Source organism: Triticum urartu, chromosome 7A, assembly GCF_056163025.1.
Source record: "Triticum urartu cultivar PI428250 chromosome 7A, HENAU_Tu73, whole genome shotgun sequence".
In the NCBI taxonomy this organism is placed as follows: domain Eukaryota; kingdom Viridiplantae; phylum Streptophyta; class Magnoliopsida; order Poales; family Poaceae; genus Triticum; species Triticum urartu.
Window position 1 is genome coordinate 559,693,463 of NC_141879.1, and position 8,432 is coordinate 559,701,894.

The following is an 8,432-nucleotide window of genomic DNA, read 5'->3' on the forward strand; positions in this document are numbered from 1 at the left end:
GAGAGGAGTAAAATGGTGGGGTCAGAACTTACCCAGCTAGGGGGGTTATACATGGAAAACCCGTCCCGACATTGGAGATGGGTGAACTCCTCCTTCTCCCCTTTATACAGTTCGGCCAATATTTTGGCCAAAGCGGCGGGGGTCTTTGGGCCCTTCCGACCGCAGCATGAGGCGTCGTCTTCCCCATTGTAGTGCCACATGGGAAGCCCTCTATACTGGAGTAGTTGGACCCCCGCACTATGGAGATCGCCATTACCTCGACTATTAACAATCCGGACTGGGCGAGCATCTTAATCTTGCCTAGCAGCTGACTGACCTCTGCGCCATCCTCTTCCTCGAGGCTCTGAGGACGCCAGTTATGGCATTTCTTCAATGGAGCACTTGAAAATTTGGGGAGGCCCATTCGGACTGGGTCGGGAAGAGCGACGTCGCCAATATAGAACCATTCGGAAGGCCACTCTTCGGAAGCCTTCTTCGGCGTGCCAGACAGGTATCCGGTTCCGGCCATATGCCACACTTCGGCTCCCCCACTTCAAATATTAACCTTCCTTGATTACGAGGGACGAGGTAGAACAGTCTTCTCCATAAATCAAAATGGGCCTCGCAACCCAGGAATAGCTCGCATAGAGCGACATAACCCGCAATATGCAGGATGGAGGCGGGAGTGAGACTGTGCAGTTGGAGGCCATAATACTCCAGCAGTCCTCGGAGGAAGGGATGGATTGGAAATCCGACACCTCTTAACAAGAAGGGAACGAAGCATACTCGTTCCCCCTGGACGGATTGGGGAAGTTCTCCACCTGAACCCCGCCATTGAAGGACGTCAGCCCTGCTCGTACGGGGACTAAATCCGCGGGAGGAAGAAAGCCCTGTTTTTGCAGCTTCACCAGCTGACTGTGAGATACGGAACATCTCTCCCAATCACCCTTTTCGGAGTGGTGGGGATGAGAGGAAGAGCTGGGAACGCTAGCCATGTTGGGGTGGTTCTGCTCCGCAAGCTCTGAGGATTTTTTCCGTGAAGTTTGGAGTGGATCTGAGATCTATTCTCTTTAAATAGGCACCTTTTTGGTATGGTTAGGGTGGTATGTGTAAAAATACCCCGACCTCTTGTATTCACTCGACACGTGGAAGCTAAAGTTAGGAAGGCGCGGAAGCCGAGGGGTACGACATTAAATGGAGAGCCGAATACATCGCTTTGAAGTCATTGGAGGAGGAACCCGCCTTGCAATGCTGAAGACTATTTGCATGCCGGACACCTCAACATTGAAGTCTGGTTCAGGGGCTACTGAGGGAGTCCTGGACTAAGGGGTCGTCGGGCGTCCGACCTATTGAACATGGGTCGGACTGATGGGTTGTGAAGATACGAAGACCGACGACTCTACCCGTGTCCGGATGGGACTCTCCTTGGCGTGGAAGGCAAGCTTAGCGATCAAATATGAAGATTCCTTTCTCTGTAACTGACCCTATGTAACCCCAGATCCCTTCGGCGTCTATATAAACCGGAGGGCTAGGGGCGTAGACATATATCCTCATAATCATAGTCAGACATGCTAGACTTTTAGGGTTTAGCCATTACGATCTCATGGTAGATCAACTCTTGTAATACTCATATTCATCAAGATCAATCAAGCAGGAAGTAGGGTATTACCTCCATAGAGAGGGCCCGAACCTGGGTAAACATTGTGTCCCCCGTCTCCTGTTATCATCAACCTTGGACGCACAGTTCGGGACCCCCTACCCGAGATCCGCCAGTTTTGACACCGACAACCACCTCATCAAAGTACACGTGCTGCGAAGTGTAGATGCGGTGGGACACTGGACCATAGCACTGGTAACCTTTGGTGTTGGGAGGTTAATCAAGAAATATGCAAGGAACCGACCGGGAAGCGAGTTTGTGAGGGGTGGTGGACGCGGTGCTAGGATAACAGAGACACCTGAAAATGCGAAGACCATCATAAGATGGGGATGCACCGAAGAGGAACTAGTGAGGAGCATAGTTCTAGCAAGGACGACACAGGCGGATGTTAATGAGAAGGCTGGCGGTCGCAAGAGCGTCCGGCCAAAAATGAGGAGGCACGTTGGAGTGTAAGAGCAACATGCGGACACAGTCATTAAGAGTGCGGATGACACGCTCGGCGCAGCCATTCTGCTGTGATGTGTAGGGGCAAGTAGGCGAAAAATGGTGCTGTGAGATGCGAGGAGATCGCGGACGACAACGTTATCGAACTCTTTTCCGTTGTCACTTTGCAAGGCAAGAATAGGATGACCAAACTGTGTGGTGACATATGAGTAAAAAGCGGTGAGTGTGGCAAGGGCGTCGGACTTGCGACGGAGAGGAAATGTCCACACATAATGGGAAATCATCTAATATCACCAAATAGTATAGATAACCTATGTTGCTTGCAACCAGAGATGTCCAAACATCACTATGCAATAACTAAAATGAAAAAGTGGAAATGTATGTAGACTCGCTAAAGGGAAGACGAACGTGCTTGCCGAGACGGCAGACCTCGCAAGTGTGGTTGTCAACCTTATTACATGAGAATGAAAAACTCTGAATAATATGACGCAAAACTATGGAGTTGGGATGATCGAGGCGGGCGTGCCAAAGATCGACACTATCGGCGAGGGCGGCTGGACGGGTGGTGGTTGTCGGTGTCAAAACCGGCGAATCTCGGGTATGGGGTCCCGAACTGTGCGTCTAGGATCGATGGTAACAGGAGACAGGGGACACGATGTTTACCCAGGTTCGGGCCCTCTCTATGGAGGTAATACCCTACTTCCTGCTTGATTGATCTTGATGAATATGAATATTACAAGAGTTGATCTACCACGAGATCGTATGGCTAAACTCTAGAAGTCTAGCCTATGTGGGTATGGTAATGAGTATATGCGTTGTCCTTTCCGGACTATCCCCTTCAGTTTATATAGACACCAAGGGGATCTAGGGTTTACATGGAGTCGATTACATAAAAGGGAATCTTCCGTCGCCAAGCTTGCCTTCCACGCCAAGCAGAGTCCAATCCGGACACGAGTATGGTCTTCGATCTTCACAGCCCATCAGTCTGGCCAATGGATATCAGGCCGGACATCCGAGGACCCCTTAGTCCAGGACTCCCTTAGTAGCCCCTGAACCTGGCTTCAATGATGAGGAGCCCGGCGCGGAGATTTGTCTTCGGCATTGCAAGGCGGGTTCCCCCTTCCGAACTCTAGAATATTCTTCGGACGAAGGAAGTATATCCGGACCTGTGTATATAATGGCAGAGAATATACTTGTTGATAACTGTTCATGACATCATATCATGCCTGCCCGGTTGCTATTTCCAACCGTCAGCTAGCGTGTCGCCCCATGTCTCGGGGTGCGGTTTTACTAGCACGTCTCGTCAGGGCAGAGATCGTTTCCCTTTATTTATGGGATTTTCATTAATGCAGGCATGGGTAACCCAACCGTCCCCTGGGTACAACTCCTTGGTAATAGGTAAGTTTAGAGACCCCGGGGGAGACGCGCAGTATTCGGGGCCTTTATATAGAGAGCATGTCTTCTTCTTCCCTTGCGCTTGCTCCTTCCTCAACCCCAGCCACCCCAAGTTCCAACCCTCGGGTTCCAATCACCACCAGCCTTAGTCATGTCCGGACCCAACCGTCAAGTGCTACCTCTTCAGCACTGCGTTGGATTTCCTTGAAGAGGAAAGGATGATGCAGCAAAGTAGCGTAAGTATTTCCCTCAGTTTTTGAGAACCAAGGTATCAATCCAGTAGGAGGCTACGTGTGAGTCCTTCATACATGCACAAAACAAATAACTCCTCGCAACGAACGCGATAAGGGGTTGTCAATCCCTTCACGGTCACTTACGAGAGTGAGATCTGATAGATATGATAAGATAATATTTTTGGTATTTTTGTGATAAAGATGCAAAGTAAAAAAGCAAAGTAAATAACTAAGTATTGGAATATTAATATGATGAAGATAGACCCGGGGGCCATAGGTTTCACTAGTGGCTTCTCTCAAGAGCATAATTATTTTACGGTAGGTGAATGGATTACTGTTGAGCAATTGATAGAATTGAGCATAGTTATGAGAATATCTAGGTATGATCATGTATATAGGCATCACGTCCGAGACAAGTAGACCGACTCCTGCCTGCATTTACTACTATTACTCCACTCATCGACCGCTATCCAGCATGCATCTAGAGTATTAAGTTCATGAAAACAGAGTAACGCATTAAGCAAGATGACATGATGTAGAGGGATAAATTCATGCAATATGATAAAAAAACATCTTGTTATCCTCGATGGCAACAATACAATACGTGCCTTGCTGCCCCTACTGTCACTGGGAAAGGACACCGCAAGATTCAACCCAAAGCTAAGCACTTCTCCCATTGCAGGAAAGATCAATCTAGTAGGCCAAACCAAACTGATAATTCGAAGAGACTTGCAAAGATAACCAATCATACATAAAAGAATTCAGAGAAGATTCAAATATTGTCCATAGATAATCTTGATCATAAACCCACAATTCATCGGTCTCAACAAACACACCGCAAAAAGAACATTACATCGAATAGATCTCCACAAGAGAGGGGGAGAACATTGTATTGAGATCCAAAAAGAGAGAAGAAGCCATCTAGCTAATAACTATGGACCCGAAGGTCTGAGGTAAACTACTCACACTTCATCGGAGAAGCTATGGTGTTGATGTAGAAGCCCTCCGTGATGGATGCTCCCTCTGGCGGAGCTCCGGAACAAACCCGAAGATGGGATCTCGTGGATACAGAAAGTTGCTGCGGTGGAATTAGGGTTTTGGCTCCGTATCTAGTCGTTTGGGGGTACGTAGGTATATATAGGAGGAAGAAGTATGTTGGTGGAGCAACAGGGGGCCCACGAGGGTGGTGGGCACGCCTGGGGGGTAGGCGCGCCCCCTACCTCGTGGCCTCCTCCTTTGTTTCTTAACGTATGGTCCAAGTCTCTCGGATCATGTTCGGTCAGAAAATCACGTTCCCAAAGGTTTCATTCCGTTTGGACTCCGTTTGATATTCCTTTTCTTCGAAACCCTAAAATAGGCAAAAAAAAAACAGCAATTCTGGGTTGGGCCTCCGGTTAATAGGTTAGTCCCAAAAATAATATAAAAGTGGATAATAAAGCCCAATAATGTCCAAAACTGTAGATAATATAGCATGGAGCAATAAAAAATTATAGATACGTTGGAGACGTATCAAGCATCCCCAAGCTTAATTCCTGCTCGTCCTCGAGTAGGTAAATGATAAAAAAGATAATTTTTGATGTGAAGTGCTACATGGCATAATTTAAATGTAATTCTTCTTAATTGTGGTATGAATATTCAGATCTGAAAGATTCAAGATAAAAGTTTAATATTGACATAAAAATAATAATACTTCAAGCATACTAACAAAGCAATCATGTCTTCTCAAAATAATATGGCCAAAGAAAGTTATCTCTACAAAATCATATAGTCTGGCTATGCTCTATCTTCACCACACAAAATATTTAAATCATGCACAACCCCGATGACAAGCCAAGCAATTGTTTCATACTTTTTACATTCTCAAACTTTTTCAATCTTCACGCAATACATGAGCGTGAGCCATGGATATAGCACTATATGTGGAATAAAATGGTGGTTGTGGAGAAGACAAAAAAGGGAGAAGATAGTCTCACATCAACTAGGCGTATCAACGGGCTATGGAGATGCCCATCAATAGATATCAATGTGAGTGAGTAGGGATTGCCATGCAACAGATGCACTAGAGCTATAAGTATATGAAAGCTCAACAAAAGAAACTAAGTGGGTGTGCATCCAAATTGCTTGCTCATGAAGACCTAGGGCATTTTGAGGAAGCCCATCATTGGAATATACAAGCCAAATTCTATAATGAAAAATTCCCACTAGTATATGAAAGTGACGAAATGAGAGACTCTCTATCATGAATATCATGGTGCTACTTTGAAGCACAAGTGTGGTAAAGGATAGTAACATTGTCCCTTCTCTCTTTTTTTTATTTGGGCCTTTTCTCCTTTTTTATGGCCTCTTTTTTTTCGTCCGGAGTCTCATCCCGACTTGTGGGGGAATTATAGTCTCCATCATCCTTTCCTCACTGGGACAATGCTCTAATAATGATGATCATCACACTTTTATTTTCTTACAACTCAACAATTACAACTCGATCCTTAGAACAAAATATGACTCTATATGAATGCCTCCGGCGGTGTACCGGGATATGCAATGAATCAAGAGTGACATGTATGAAAACATTATGATTGGTGGCTTTGCCACAAATACGATGTCAACTACATGATCATGCTAAGCAATATGACAATGATGGAGTGTGTCATAATAAACGGAATGGTGGAAAGTTGCATGGAAATATATCTCGGAATGGCTATGGAAATGCCATAATAGGTAGGTATGATGGCTGTTTTGAGGAAGGTATATGGTGGGTGTATGATACCGGCGAAAGGTGTGCGGTATTAGAGAGGCTAGCAATGGTGGGAGGAAGAAAAGTGCGTATAATCCATGGACTCAACATTAGTCATAAACAACTCATATACTTGTTGCAAAAATCTACAAGTTATCACAGCAAAGTATTATGCGCATGCTCCTAGGGGGGTAGATTGGAAGGAAAAGACCATCGCTCGTCCCCGACCGCCACTCATAAGGAAGACAATCAAAAAATAAATCATGCTCCGACTTCATCACATAACGGTTCACCATACGTGCATGCTACGGGAATCACAAACTTTAACACAAGTATTTATCAAATTCACAACTACTCAACTAGCACAACTTTAATATCACCATCTTCATATCTCAAAACAATTATCAAGCATCAAACTTCTCATAGCATTCAACACACTCATAAGAAAGTTTTTAATATTCTTGAATACCAAGCATATTAGGATTATTTAAACAAATTACCATGCTATTTTAGACTATCAAAATAATATAAGTGAAGAATGAGAGATCAATAGTTTCTATAAAACAAATCCACCATCGTGCTCTAAAAGATATAAGTGAAGTACTAGAGCAAAACTATATAACTCAAATGATATAAGTGAAGCACATAGAGTATTCTAATAATTTCCGAATCATGTGTGTCTCTATCAAAAGGTGTGTACAGTAAGGATGATTGTGATAAACTAAAAGTCAAAGACTCAAATCATACAAGACGCTCCAAGCAAAACACATATCATGTGGTGAATAAAAATATAGCTCCAAGTAAAGTTACCGATAGAAGTAGAAGAAAGAGGGGATGCCTTCCGGGGCATCCCCAAGCTTTGGCTTTTAGGTGTCCTTAGACTATCTTGGGGGTGCCATGGGCATCCCCAAGCTTAGGCTCTTGCCACTCCTTGTTCCATAATCCATCAAATCTTTACCCAAAACTTCACAACACAAAACTTAAAGTAGAAAATCTCGTGAGCTCCGTTAGCGAAAGAAAAGAAAAGACCACTTCAAGGTACTGTAATGAACTCATTCTTTATTTATATTGGTGTTAAACCTACTGTATTACAACTTCTCTATGGTTTATAAACTATTTTACTAGCCATAGATTCATCAAAATAAGCAAACAACACACGAAAAACAGAATCTGTCGAAAACAGAATAGTCTATAGTAATCTGTAGCTAGAGCAAGATCTGGAACCCCAAAAATTCTAAAATAAATTTCTGGACGTGAGTAATTTATCTATTGATCATCTTCAAAAAGAATTAACTAAATAGCGCTTTCCAAATAAAAATGGTAGCAGTTCTCGTGAGCGCTAAAGTTTCTGTTTTTTTACGGCAAGATATCAAGACTTTCCCCAAGTCTTCCCAACGGTTCTACTTGGCACACAAACACTAATTAAACACAAAAAACACAACCTAAACAGAGGCTAGATAAATTATTTATTACTAAACAGGAGCAAAAAGCAAGGAATGAAAATAAAATTGGGTTGCCTCCCAACAAGCACTATCGTTTAATGCCCCTAGCTAGGCATAAAAAGCAAGGATAGATCTAGGTATTGCCATAATAGTAAGATAGATCATTAAAAATCATTTCATATTCTCTACGTTCGGCAGCAAGTTTTCTTTGAGGAAAGGAAAAGTAATCAAAAGGGCTAAATTTAATCGGACGAAAGTCCCCAAGATCAACTTTGGGAGGTATAGGTTCCTCCTTTGGCCATTCGTATTGCACAACCAATTCATCATTATAAGCATTCTTTTGACAGAACTTTGTGAGACTATACTCAAGAGAATAACCTAGTTCATTATTTCGAATAGCCAAATCATCATTAAGTTCAGAAATTCTATCAACTAGAACATTGGTAGGAACCCTTTTTCTAATATTTTCATTGAAAGCAACATAGTCTAGAGATTGAAAACGCATTATTTCTTCTTGATCAAAAAGGATAGCCTCTATGGGAGGACGGCAA